This window comes from Perca fluviatilis, chromosome 1 (assembly GCF_010015445.1).
Source record: "Perca fluviatilis chromosome 1, GENO_Pfluv_1.0, whole genome shotgun sequence".
Lineage (NCBI taxonomy): Eukaryota > Metazoa > Chordata > Actinopteri > Perciformes > Percidae > Perca > Perca fluviatilis.
Window position 1 is genome coordinate 14,374,177 of NC_053112.1, and position 15,293 is coordinate 14,389,469.

Sequence of the window (15,293 nt, forward strand, 5' to 3'; positions counted from 1 at the left end):
CAAATTCTGCTTAAACCGATCTTGATCAGCAAAATCCCACATGCAAACAACATTTCATTTGGCTTGTTTTGGCTGAATCTAAATGGAAATGTACTGTTGTGTCTCTGCCAACTTTTAAAACCTGTGAAAAGAAAGAAATGAAATGGAAGTTTACTACAGTATCTCCACCACCTGCTTCTGTATATCAACTAATATCAACTAACTGAGGGTCAACGTCAGGGCTGTAGGGCTGTAGTAGTACTTGAGCCCAGACTCGGACTTGAGTACTACAGCTGCTTTTCTGTTGTCTCAGACTTGTCTTAGACTCGTTGGTATTTGGACTCGGACTTGTCTCGGATTCGGCTATTTGACTCGCCAAATATTCTAGTTCGCCTCAACCGAGTCCAGCAGTAAATCCTTTTTTTCCCTAAAGTTACTTCCTCCTTAAAAACAAAACCATTGATCAAGCGAGCACGTTCAGAGACAGGTATTAGTTTAATTCAAAATCCATCTAGAACAGGCATCGAGATTGGTCGCCTGGTATACGCCTGGCTGCATCATATACCTCAATCATCAGGTATCAGTCATTTTAATTTTGGCCACAGACATGATGTCAGCATGCACTTTGTACTATGAAGTAATAAGTTCAAGAATGGGAACATTTCCATTGTATATTTTAAGTAAATAATATGGCCTAATTTTATCCTATAGTGTGTTACGCTGCACTTGCTTTTTGATTATTACAAATAATAAAGCAAAATTATCATCTTAAAATGGATACTGACTGAATAGAATACTGTCTCTCACATCACATACATTACAAAAGGTAAGTAAGTGGTCTTGAAGAAAATTCTTTTTTTTTCTGTCTTGGTATTGACTGTCTCTCATTTGGACTTGAACTCGAACCTTTTTTGGATTCACTCTGGACTTGGACAATGTAGCTGAATTTACAGTAACTCAGTATCTTGCATTTCACATTAGGTAAAGTGTGTGCAAAATGAGGGAAGGGATGACAAGGACTGAGTCACCAGTGGTAAAAAAAAAATAAAAGTAAGGGGGAAAAATGTATTTGGTTTAGTCCAAGCAAACATACAGTGCAGTATGAGGAAATTGACACACAGTCAAAGTGGCTAAAGAGGGTTGATCCACCAGTTTAACCCATTTGATCTGTTTTTATAAAATCATACTGTTTGCCTTGTTATCATCACTGCATATTTTATATTTTATCCACCTTCTACTCAGACTTCTCATTTTGAAATCATTATTCATTCATTATTAAAACAACATAAATATATATCGCATGGTAAATTACAGAGATATGACATACAGAAGGGTCCAACCTAGGCTTCCATGACCGACTCAGTCTGCCCTGAGCTTGCCTGGGGCCAACTGGCTTTCTTTTTTCTTTTTTCACAACAAATCAGATAGCCCACGCTGCAGACTTCCCACTGATGGAGACCAGCTGAGTCTGACTCACTCACACTGCTCCCGGGCTCGCTGGTCACTGTGTTATTAGCCTTTACAGACACTATGTGAGGATAACAATAAACACCCAGCTCCTCTCTGCTGTCCTCTCCATTCGCAGCCGAGGGGACGACAGAGGAGAAAACGCACTGCTGATGCACAAGGAATAGCTAGTTAGTGTTGTGTGCGTTTGTGTCTGTGTATGTGTGTGCGTGACAGTTCAGTAGTAGTTTCTATGTTTAGCTTGTTTGCTAGTAGCAATGCATCAGGGCCTCAGTTTTTGGTTATTTTTTCTGCAGCCACCTCATTTATCTCTCCCCTTGTGTTTCCACCTTTTGTTTCTCTTTGTTTTTCTACCACAGCTACCAGACCTCCTCTGTTTCTTCTTCCACGTCATGCAGCTTCACCTGTATGATTTTTATGTTGTTTTCAGTGAGGTATTTTTCTTTTTTTAATGGCAAATTACGTAGTTAATGGCCAGGTAGACTGAAGCCAAAACATCCTTCTGAGACTAAAATGGTTGTCATGGTTCATAGCACAGTATATGTGTGTGTGTGTGTGTGTGTGTGTGTGTGTGTGTGTGTGTGTGTGCGCGCAGTTGTGTATTTGAGGACTTTGTCATCACCTGCAGTGATGAGTGTTTGTGGTGTTTGAGATGAAAAACTGTTCTCTGCAGTTGGAGCTCAGAGCATGGGAGCTTAGGTATGTTGACTTAACGTCAGACAGTTTTATTTTGTCTAACAGGCTCATAGGACTGCATGGACACGCGCGCAAACGCGTCAATATCGCTACACATGTCAGCAGTATCTTTCAGCTGCCTGTAACACTCAACAGCTATTAGTGTAACAGTTTGCAATTTTGCCTTTTCACTCAGTCCTCCTTATTTCCCAGCATTCCTCTCTTCCTCATTCAGTCTCTCTTTCTTTCTGTTGGTTCTGTCCATCTCTACATCCTCAGGCTGAAGCAGCTTCAGATAAAAAAGCATAGCTGCAGTGTGTGGTTTATGTGTTTTGTTGTGTGGTACTGTATATTCACTTGTGTAACAGGGCTGTTTATGTCCATAATTTTTCTTCTTTTCTTTTGATTGTGCATGTCACAGTAGCTTGAATAGATTGTTCAAAGTATAGAGACTAGAGCTGTAGACTTTAGATCTAACCACTTGACTATGCTGGGCCTTGACTCCCTAAAGACTTAACTTGACTTGAGACTTAAGTCTTAAGTCCGTTTTGACCTTGTAAAATCCTGAAACATGCCCACGCACACCAAATATTAATGTATTCGGTCTGTGCATTGAAAGGACAACATCTTAGTTAAGTGAAAACACTGCTGTATCACAGTTTCGAACACTGACATTAAATGCATTTTAAAGTCCAAAAAAACACTTGCATTTTGCGTAGAAAGACTTCTGACTTTACTTGGACTTTAGATGTGACTGCTGTGCTTTGACAGACTTGAAAATAGAGACTGAGACTGAGTGAAGGTCAAGACTGAACCTTCATGCTCAAGTTTTAGGCCAACAATAATTTGAGATCATAAAATACTCAGAGAAGGGGAGAAAATGGTTGGGAAAATAGCATAGTGGAAAAAACACACTATTGAACATCAAGTGTATATGCAATGGAAGTACATCGGCAAGTGTCCCTCCATGCTCTGGCAAGAGACTGGCAGAGATGAATTTAGACCTGTTTCAAATCACGTTACTTGACTTGAACTTGTCCCACAAGACCTAAAAACTGTGTTGTTGTGAGCAACACGTGTATACGTCAGTATATGTGTCATTTTGTGGAGCTAGAGGCCATCTTAAGGTACTGATTTGGTGATTGATGCAATATGAGTATAATTATTGTTCTTAGAAAAAACACTTTTTTAATCAAAGACTGATTTGGTTTCACAGTGCTGCTCAGATGACAACCTTTGCTTGCCAAATTATACCATAAAGAGGTTATGATGCAGAAAAGCACCTTGACGGAAGAATATACTTGTCAGAATAGTGCATTCATAATATACCCATTCAGTCATTTTGCATTAAATTGAATCTACAATACACAGATAATCAGATTATTTAGTTTACATTTTATTTTTTAAATCTAAATTATAGTTATGCAAATACACTTGATATTTAGAAATGTGCTGCAGTCAAATACTGTAACACATATTATCATGAGGACTAGGTTTAATAGACTTACAGGGGTGGGCAAAATATCATGAACACCTGATAGTGTAACATAATTCAATTAAAAAGCCCTGCAACAAATTGATCATTAGCTAAAAAAGTGTAAGAAATGGATTAAACCATTTGTCTGTCTTCCCTAAATTAAATTTAAGCATTCCTGGAACTTCCACTGTGTAATGATATTGTAATGAAATGGTAGCCCTGCTCTTTATTTGGTTTGTGGAAGTTTACACTCCATCAACTCCAGCCAAAGTTGCAAGAAATAGTGGTTCATTTGCCAAACTCTTTAAAGGTCCTATGACATGCTACATTTTGGATGCTTTTATATAGACCTTAGTGGTCCCCTAATACTGTATCTGAAGTCTCTTTCCCGAAATTCAGCCATGGTGCAGAATTACAGCCACTAGAGCCAGTCCCACAATGATCTTTCCTTAGGATGTGCCAATTCTGTGTCTGTAGCTTTAAATGCTATTGAGGAGGAGAGAGGGGGGGCAAGGTGGAGGGTGGGGGTGTGGCCTTGACCAACTGCCATGCTTTGCTTGTTTGCAAGCAATGATCTCCAATGACTTAATAAAACGCTCTAATTACAACAATGTAATAAAGTAACGTTTTCTTAGCGTTTACAAATAGTGGTAGGCAGCCTCAATCCTAGCGGTTAGCAATTAACTAAAGGGTGGAGCTAACGCTTATCACCTAGCGGTCCGTCTATTACTATAAGTAGCGGAGCATGTTAGGTAAAGCGCATGTGCAAAAGGCAGTGGAGCGGTGCTTATTCTGAGTGGTGGTTGCATACGCAGCATTATCTCTGCGCCAGCATGGCATCGTGTCATCTTGCAATGCCAGGGAACGGGTGCGGTGACGGTCGGTTGAGACTCTCTCTTTCTCATGGGCGGGCCAAATTCTCTGGGCAGGCAAAGCAGAAAAATCGGAGGTAACCTTTCCCCTTAGATCTGCCCATCTGAGCTTAATTTTTCTCAAAGGCAGAGCAGGATACCCAGGGCTCGGTTTACACCTATCGCCATTTCTAGCCACTGGGGGACCATAGGCAGGCTGGGGGAACTCATATAAATGTTAAAAAACTCATAAAGTGAAATTTTCATGCAGTGGGACCTTTAACTCTTTCCTCATCCTCAAGTCCTTTTTTCTAGTAGAAGTAAAGCATACTGTGTGAAAATACCAACATTAAAGAATAACCTCATGTCTAATGTGTTAGGTTAGAATGGTATTTGAATTGCATTTTTATTTGTACTACAAACCCCAATTCCAATGAAGTTGGGACGTTGCGTAAAACGTATACAATCATCCTCGCCGCCAGGGGGGTCAAAGGGTACATCCGACCAAGGTCTGTGGTTGACCCTTAAATGGGATCAAGTAAACAAATCAACAATTTACAGAGGTCTACTTGACACTTGTGGATGCAACAGAGAAGGTTGTAAACTGTCTCCGTATAAATTTGTGTTTTTCCTGTGAGGCAGAGACTCACATTAGCCTTGGAAATGGAAGCTCTTTCTCTCCATCTCCCTTTCTCTGTCCATCATCATTGCCAACTGTCAGATGTTGCTGTCATCCTCAGCCGTCCCTTCATCCGTCTCTCTAATGGGAATCCCCCTCTGTTTTTTCTTCACACACACCGTCTACAATCCCTTGCTTTTCTTCTCTCTTCTGTGTCCCATTTGTCAGTCTATCTCTCCTCTGCTTTCTGACACACATACTGCAGAGCTTTAAAGGTGTCCTATTAATTGTTATATAAATCTTTTTTTTTTTACAATTATTTAACTAGTTTTACTTCATCCCAGTAACCAGGGGAAATAAGCTGAGTCCAAACTTAATTTCCACCCATAGGTCTTTCTTTCCTGATGCTGCTTAGCTGTCCCAGACTTCCAGTCTGTGCTGCTGCCAAATGATTTTCAGAAATCTCTCACCTTTGTCATTCTAACCACTCTCTGTCTCCTCCCACCCCTTCCTGTTCCCTTTTCCCCCCTTTTCTCTCTTTTTATAGTGATGTGAAAAGTGCGCTGAGACTGCGGGCTCTGTTGGTTCGGAGAGATCCTCCATCCGCAAAGGTAAACAACTTTTACTGTTTTACTGTTCTTTACTGTTGTGTTTTCCATTCTGCTCACTGTCTCTGCTTCTGAATGCCAACCTTTTGCTGCTCGATGAGAAGAAGTCAGCAGAATACAAAACATTGCTTTAACAGTACGGCCAGAAAATGGCATGCAGCAAATATTACGAATAAACATTACACCTACAGCATGCTTACAAGGCTTGCATGCAGTAAAACGTGCACACACACATTCTCGACAGTGAACAGGATATTCATCTTGTGATTTACCCGTTATTTCCTTTGGGAAAACGTTTTGCTTACAAATTCAAGAGTGCATTTTGTATTGCGCGACTGTGTATGTATGTGTGTATGTGAGAGAGACGGTGCAGAAAATCCTATTTTCTTTTCCCTTTATGAAAAATTGTGAGCTGTCAAAGGTTTAAGGGTTACAGCCATCCAAGGACGGCAGGATGTGTAACAGAAAACAGAGATGCTCGATGTACACCCAGCTTAGAGCTGTGTGTATCGAGTGACAATGCTATAGTTCATCATGTTATCCTTATCGAACATTACAGTATGATGTATATTTTTCAGCATCTCACGTATCAAGGTCTGTTTTTCACCCAATCTTGTCCCAAATAAGCACCATGTCAGTGTGGCAGTATGAAACTCCGTTCAGCACATGATGTTGTAGCTATCTGTAAGGGAGGAGCACCCAGAGTGTTAGCAGCTGTGTTTCGGTGTTGAGGTTTCCCTTAAATTACATAATTAATAATCTTAAATGAATATTGTTAAAGTTACACACATTCACACCTGGAAGCTGCACAGTCTGATCTGTTGGTCCGTGAGCAGTGTGGAGCAGTAGTTAAGGCAGTTTCAGGGTCTTGCTCAAGGGCATCTCAGCAGTGGTGATGCTGCTTTTTCACTTTCTCCACCCAGATTTATCCTGTCAGTCACGGGACAGAGCTGTAGCTATCATTGAGGACACTGAGGCTATTTTCTCTGTGTTTTCTCTGGGAATTTTGGGTTTTGGCAACCTGGGGGGTAGTGATATTCTACAATTGGGGGAAAAAACACTTGGTGGATATTTTATGCTAAATCCAGTATGTTTAGACTCAGTATATTTCAATTTGACTCCTTTTCTTGGTAAACATTCAAGAGGAGGAGGCTTTGAAACAGCTTTCATGTTTCAAAGCCTTCATGTTGGGAAGTAAAATTACAAAATAATATATATAATTTAGTAGTTAACTTGATAGATAAGATATAAAATAAAATACTTAAAAGAATTTTGTTTGGGTGTCTTGGTGTGGTGTGTTGGGGGGACTTGGACTCATGACCTCAGTACCTTTAGACTTAACTCTAAATGAGTTTCACTGATAGGGGGATTGTTTTGATTTTGGACTGTGAATTAGGGGTTAACTTGTGCTATCTGATAAAGTGGCTATGATCAATCAATATTTTCAGTTCCCCTCAGCTCATTTTTATTTGGCTTGACAGCCAAAACATTACTGTGTTAAGACGTATATAGCATTGTTTCCAGCTCCAGGAGTTGGTGTGGACCAAAAACCGCTAAAACAACCAGAGCTGAACAGCTTAAAGTCAATATATTGGATTTACATTCACCAGGTGGCCAAAAACACAAAACCCAACAAATGTTAATGTTGCTCAGTATCTGATGGATGTGTGACTAGGTAATTGTTTGCTAATAGGTTCCCCATATCAACAGCCAGTTCACAAACTTAATGACACTTCTCTACTTGTAAAACTGTTACATTGCATTTCAGCATTTACCATTACCCTGTAATTGACACTCGTGGCCACAGTGGCCACTTTAAAAAGGTGATAATATGTTAGCGTTCCTTGTTTTCATAACTTGTTTCTGCATCTCCCCTGTGGCCAAAGTATAAAGTATTGCAAGTTTAACATCCCTTCATAGCATAATTCATTCTGCAATGTGTACGGACTGAGAATCATCCATTCTAACAAATTACTTACGTTATTCCAATTATTAAAATTTTACCCCTGAAAGCTGCCAGGCTCCATTATCTAACAGAGCTGTACACAAATAAAAGAGTCTTAAAACAAAATTAACAGCAGGGGAGTTTGCAGATAATATCTGTCCTGTCTGCCATGATCAATAATCTCTTCAGCTGCACCTTGGGCTCTAAATTGCAGTCACGGTCGCACTGCAGGAAGTCGTCAATCAGACCTGGAGTTATCACAGAGACCATCGACAACATTCATGTGCAGCTGAAAAATCACGATCTTCATCACCGAGGGAAGGGACGCAATACGATTGAGAGAACATCATCATTATCATCACTTTCATCGCTTATATTGTCACTGTGACCTTCATCATTCATCAGTTTAATTACAATCATCATGCTGCCTCCACAACTGTGCACATGATTGTTGCTCCGTCCGCCCCTCCGTTATTCCGCCTTCTCTCCGCCAAACAGCATCTCTGCTCTCATGTGGCCTCCTGCCCTCGTCTGTCAGCATTTACACACCAAATGACTTTTGACCAGGATTCAAAGCTTTTCTATTTCCAGCCCTAATGCATGTGAATGTCCTGTCCTGTGTGTGTGTGTGTGTGTGTGTGTGTGTGTGTGTGTGTGTGTGTGTGTGTGTGTGTGTGTGTGTGTGTGTGTGTGTGTGTGTGTGTGTGTGTGTGTGTGTGTGTGTGTGTGTGTGTGTTTTTTATAAGAGCGTGCGTAATGAGGTGATTTTTATTCTGTCTTCTTGCCCTGTCAAGACCACAGATTCAATTTGTGAGTTGAGATAGAAAGTGTGTGTGTGTGTGTGTGTGTGTGTGTGTGTGTGTGTGTGTGTGTGTGTGTGTGTGTGTGAGTGTGAGAAAAAGATACAGAATTTCCTGCCAAAGGATTCTCATCTTTGAGCCTAGATTCAGAGATGAATGCTATTTTTGGCAAGCTGTGTTTACCTCTGTGTGTGTTCGTGGGGGAAAGATGATGGAGAGCTCAAATTTAACAACTTGGCATAAGCTTGTGTGTATGAGAAAGAAAAGAGATAGAGGGAGGGAAAAGGTGGCCAGGAGAGAGGAAGAAGGGGTGGTTGGGTTGGGTGTGAACAGAGGAGTGCGTGGAGAGACATGGGATTTTTAGGAAAGTGAAATTTCAGATTACAAGAGGGCAGATATATCTGACAGGAGAAACAAGTGCTGCTCCGCCCAGAGGGCGGATTAATAAATGATACATTCGCACAAAAACAATGCACACACCACTTTAACTCAGAGATTGATATTTATTTATTTTTTTAAAAACACTGTGCATACAGACTTCTATGTGATATGGAATTTGAACCTTTCTATTCATTTTTAAGCAGTCACAGTGGCCACAATTACTCAGTTCCCAGTTTAGGTACACCTGGCTAAAACTAATGCAGTTTTATACAGTAAATACATCCTTGCATTATTCAGAGAGGTGTTTCTGTTATTTAGCCTACCATTATTAATATAAATGGGTTGAACAAAGTCAATTCATTCAATTGAAATAACTTTGTTAGCACAGTCCAGGCAGCAGTTGTGTCTCCTGCACAATGGAAAAACAAATTAGGAATATAATATAAAAGCAGTTTCTAAGAACCAGGGTTGAGCATGCTTGACCTCAAGCTGTTGCATAGTACTCCTTAAGAAACCTTAATAGCACATCAACTATTTCCAATATATATTTTTATATATTGTTTGGAATGGTCTTTGCACCCCGACAGCAATAAATAATATATGGGCTCTGACAAAGGAGCGAAAAAGATCTGTCATCTGCTGTAATCCTGTAAAAACGCCCTCCATTTTCTGCCTCGAGGTCTGCTTGATAAGAACCAATGAAATGCCTCCTTGCTTTGCTGCGAGGACTCTACCCCTCCTGTGTATAAGCCTGCGAAGTTACTGCAAGTTTACTGGAGAATGGAGGAGAAAACAAAAAAAAAACTGCCACAGATACTATGTAGTTTTGATGAATGAAATTGCGGTCCTTTCTCCACTCTGCTCGTGCACGACTGTGTGTGGGTCGGAGCCCCGAGGGCAGGGCGAGGGGTTAGATGGAGCCCCGAGGAGATGCTACTTCCAAATCTTGCTAGCTTTTTAACGTTACCAACCCTGCCTTTAATAACTTGCATTCCTCTTTTGCTGAACTTAACCTTGCAGAAATGTGCAGAGGAAGTCACAAAAGTGAGAACTTGACACTTGAAAGCAAAAAAAACGTACCTGCATATTTTAAATTTTGACCTGGAAAAAATCCTGGAACAATGACAGTAAACACAATAGCAACACTCAGGGCTTGCATGATCACAGCTTGCATATTTTTTGCATTGAAAGTATTTGTTCTCAGGTTTGTAAAAACACTATTACCACAACTGTAAAAGTAAAATATGCTGATGCTGTTACTTTTATGGTCAACATTACAAGATCTGACTTGAGTCATGCTCGTGCTGGTAGAACACGAGATGCAAACACTAATCCGAGTAGGCCATGCAGTGCCACCAGTGGTCAAAAACTCCACAGTGTCCCTTAAATCTGTTCACAAGGTTAAGTCATGGGGTTTAAATAGAGTCTCACACAGTGTAATTTCTACAAGCATAACTGTTAGGCCAGCAAGGAGTAAACAGTTGTACACATCAGTCTAAATGTGTAGTAAAACACACGTCAAATAATATTATACCTGTTCTTAAGTGATCAATCACAAGGCTGTTATAACTCACAGTATGTAATGGTGCGTAATGATACTATGGCTACTGCGGGGCTGTTAGTGTATGCTGACAATGCAAGACTGAGAACAGAGCAAGTCTTATTTTCCTGCCTATGAGGATGATTTAAGTTTATGCTCAGAGCATCTTTAATGGAGGTGTGTCAGTGTTCCTTCACGGTGGAGGCTGTGAACTCTGCATAGGCTGAGGTCATTATATTTTAGCTCATTTGTGAATAAACAAAAAACATCCAGGAAGCCACCTTTTGTTTGGTAAACAAATCTGAAAATAGATTTAGAAAGAAAATATTTATTTAAAAATTTGATTATAGAAATAGTATTTTCAAAACAAACCCTTTAGATTAACTATATATATATATATATATATATATATATATATAGTTATTGTATTTATTTAAGGGACTCTGGTGTATAATCGCCAGCTTAAAGCTATTGTCTTTTGACATAAGTTACTACAAACTATAGCAGCAGAAAACAATTTTTAGGTGGAGGTAAAAATCCGCTCAAACCAGTCTTTTCTGTTTTCTTTTGAAAAGGCAATGTTTTTGGAACCTGGCAAAAATACTACATATGCATTTTTTTCATTTTGTGCCTACAAGACTTTTCTTGCCCCAAATCGTCTGTTTTGTGCATCTGACCTTTCTACTTTACCAAAGTTCTTTCCTTTCAGATGACAGATGACACAGACGCCAAGATAAAGAATGAGGATTTTCCTCAGCTCGCATTGACTTGATGAAGTAGGAAGAAGAAGTGTGCGCAGCCTGATATGATATCATTAAAGTCGTCCGATATCGCTCAGGTGGGGTGTAGGCTCCAATAAAAATCCAAATTAGATGAGTCGGCGCAGCACGCAGCAGATCCATCTTGGTTTATTGATAAAGCTCAGCGCCGGCAGGAGACACATTTCAGCACTCAGCCATCATCAGCACCACACTCTAATTATGCATGTATCTACCTGACTGAACAGGGGCTACGCGTGCTATTTGTAAACATTGATATATTTTTGTCAAATGAATAATTACAAAACAGACCGTATAAAAGATAAATTCAGACCACATTTCCCATAAAACATGTTATAAAGATGTTGATTTCTGTCTTCCTGTGTCTCTCTGGCATAAGTCTGCATATACTGTATTTATTGTCTCTTTGGGTTTTGTGCAGGAGATAAAGATGTAATTCATTTTTCTACAACCTTCTTATTCCCCCCACGTTCTACGACAGCAACGCTGCACAAATCTCCATATTGTCAAGTCATTATTTATCGTAAAAAAAGTTGTATTATTTTAAAAACAAGTAAACAAATCTGCCAGTGCAGTGTTAGTTTCAACATGTTTCTAGTACAAATTGTGAAAAAATTGTGCAGAATCACTTGTTACAATATATTTAGAAAATCCTTGATAAAAGTTGATTCATACAGGAAGCTAATCGATAAATTTCACTGCACTAGCAGATTGTTTGTCACTTGTGTTAGGAAAACAAGATATGTGGCTCTATGACTCAAAAAATTATAAATTATAAAAAAAAAAACGGCATCAACACGCCCACTCGCTCGCAATGAATTCTCTGGACAGCATCCTGCTCTTTTTACACATGGGCTGAATCGAGCATTGCACAGACTTTGTACTAAGGAGCTGGCAGGGTAAGGTCTGTTTAATATCCAGTCCAACTGATTCGAACATTTGCGTTCTTACATACAGCTCCTCCAGGCAATGTCTAGATAAGTTAAGGGTCGCAGTGCAAGTTTGAAAGTTTAAAGGGGAGCTATTATATGGCATTTTCAGGTTCATACTTGCATTTTGTGTTTCTACTAAAACATCTTTACGTGCTTTAATGTTTAAAAAAAACACTTTATTTTACTCCTACTGCCCACGGCTGCTGCACCTGTGTTCACCCTCTGTATTTCGTCCCCTATTTAATGGTGTGTACCTATATGTTCGAATGCTAAGCTAGCAAAAAGCAAAAGCAATGGCACATGCGTGTGAAAAACAAATGTCCTTGGAAGATCCTGTCAGCATCCTTGTGGTTCATTTGTCTCAGCAGAGTGCCGACGACAGCTGTAGACATAGAGACGGACAGAGCAAAAGAACGACGGAGAGAAGTCGATGCAGAGCCGACTGACAGTTGAAAGACAATCAAAATCAGCCACATAACTTCTCCTCGCTTTAAAGCGGGCACAAGCATCCAAGCCGCACATGCACAGATGCCTTTGAGATGTGACAGACGATCGACTAGCAACGTGTGAGGGAAACAAAACTGAAAACAAACAAAACAAATTACAAAGTATGAGGAGGTATATTTCGTATGCGAAGGAACTACCAGGAACAAGAGAAAGAGAAGGAGCATAACAGACGGTGTGTGTGTGTGTGTGTGTGTGTGTGTGTGTGTGTGTGTGTGTGTGTGTGTGTGTGTGTGTGTGTGTGTGTGTGTGTGTGTGTGTGTGTGTGTGTGTGTGTGTGTGTGTGTGTGTGTGTGGGGGTGACAAATGTGCTTCTTATCTACTAAGTTCTGCAAACAAGGAAAATCCAATGAACAAATAATATGAACAGAGCTACAGCTGGAAGGTTTCTGGTTCACACACACACCTACACACCTACTCACCTACACACACACACACACACACACACACACACACACCACACACAAGCACACAAAACTTAGAATCCGATTTCAAAGTGTGTACATGCTTTGGGGCAACAATAGCCTCAAATAGCTGATTATCTGCTGAAAATTAGCATATTTGCCTGTGTGTGTGTGTGTGTGTGTGTGTGTGTGTGTGTGTGTGTGTGTGTGTGTGTGTGTGTGTGTGTGTGTGTGTGTGTGTGTGTGTGTGTGTGTGTGTGTCTTGTCCTAAAGCATCTAATTTAAATTCTTCAAATGTGAAATTTGCAAGGTGGGACACTCAGAGACAAATGTCTCTTGGGATTATGCAAAATGGTTGAAACCTCTCTGTAAATCTGCAGCCTAGTCAGATCTTTTCCACCCAGCACCTAAAACCATATTAAATCTTCCCCAGTACATTATTTTGGTGAAGGAAAATGTCTAATAGAATAATCCCTCGTTCTCGCTTAAAAACCAGAATCGAAGCTCGTCACAAATCCAAAACAATGCCCATCTGAGTCAGAGGAAAACCAAAAAATAAGCTGTGAGGAAGTTGGTTTTATGGTGGGGAAGGCAGGTGAGGTGCTGGGAAAGAAATAGCTCATTTCCAGACTCACATAGTATTTGAGAGATAAGCCCTGTGATGTATAGCCTACATGAGGTGCTCCATTTGGAATAAAGTTGAATTTATACCATATATAGTATTCTACTGAATAATCTGATCATTGTACTTTCTGCAAAGTAACTACAGCTGGCAAATAAAAGTAGTGGGCTTTCAAATGTTTCCATGTAAAATGTAATGAAGTACAGTTATAAAGTAGCAGAATATGAAAATTGTGTACGTGAGTAACCACCGCATTTTAATGGGAGCATGTTGTGTTAAAAAAAGCTACAGTACATGTTCAGACATACAGATGCAAAGGTCATTTGCTGCTTTAGAAACATGCTCGTCCACTGCACGTGACGTGCGTGCGTGCGAGCACGGTGATCTGGGAGAATCAATAAAGACAAATTTATAATGCTCAGCAGGAGCGTCTTTGTAAGGGCCTGTATTACAGCGTATCACATGTTTTCAGGAAAATGTGAAACCTTGAAGATAAGCGCATCAAATCATCGAATGTAATAAATATCCCGCTGTTCTAGAAGTATTGGAAGTCACAATTTTCAAGCATGTCAGAGCTGAATTATGAAGAAATATCAACAAAATAAGAAAAAATAGAGAAAGACTAAAGTCTGACTTCTATCAGGACCAATATGTCACAGAGCTGGTTTATCTGTACAGGAAATAAATATGTTTTTGTTTGAAATACGGGGAAAAGAAAAATTGGTACAAAACATCATAAATCATGTAGAAGAAATGTAACTTGATGGAGAAGATGACTCAGGCAACACATTTAAAAAAAAGTTATGTCTTATTCCTTTATTTTCTGGTTGTAGTTTGATCAGATTTAACAGTTTGAATGTATTTCTTTGTAGAGCTTATGGATGTAATTCATCTTCAGTGGACGTATGATAAGAGTAGCAGGCGTTAAGTTACATCCGAGGGGTGTTGAATGGCCCTTTGAATACTTGGCAAACATGCAAAGTATGTTAAAACATGATAGAGAAATGAGAAGGCTGGCATAACAAAGAAGGAAGCGTTGGTGAAATATGACGGCGCTCAAACTGATTATTAGCGTCTGAGTGGTATGTGAACACCAGAGCACTGAACACCACGTGTGGACACTTCCAAATCCGTTTATCTGCTGCTATCACAGCCTCTATCCACTATTCTGGGAAAAATTTCCTTAAGAAATTTGGAACCTGGATGCAGGGATTTGCTCCAATTCAGCCACGAAAGCATAAGCGAGGTCGACCTCTGATGTTTCGAGCGATAAAGCCTGACTCGCAGTCAACAGTGGTATTGTATGAGGTTGAGATCAGGGCTATGCACAGAACAGTCAAGTACTCATTCTACCAGATTACTATCTAACACAGTTTGCTGTACCTCACAATTTTCAAGACAAAAGTCTTTACTTCCTTATAGTATTACTTCTGCTGTTTTAGCCCCTTGAGCTTTTGTAAACATATTTTTTTTTTTTACCGGTCTGAATGCAGCCGAAGAGGTTTTACTGCAATATAACAACATTATGCGACATCCTCAGTTGCAACTGAGAGAGGTCAATCATTGTTCACATGGCTGCAAAAGGTTACATGCCAGGAAAACATAAACATGGGTTGTTTTAAGCACCCAGTACTGACTGTTTTCATGTAACAACAGCATCATTCAATGGAGGTGTTTAAGACATACACCTATGTATTTTAAATACATGTA

General features: G+C 39.9%; 1 protein-coding gene across 2 annotated transcripts in view; it reads left to right on the forward strand.

Annotated features, from left to right (window-relative positions):
• Positions 1-15,293, forward strand: part of LOC120556593 (protein ELFN1-like) — a 134,148-nt gene that overhangs the window by 77,082 nt on the left and 41,773 nt on the right. For both annotated transcript variants that reach the window (XM_039796270.1, XM_039796271.1), the window contains exon 2: positions 5,616-5,679. The gene's annotated coding sequence lies outside the window, so the exon portion shown is untranslated. The remainder of the gene's footprint in view (positions 1-5,615; positions 5,680-15,293) is intronic.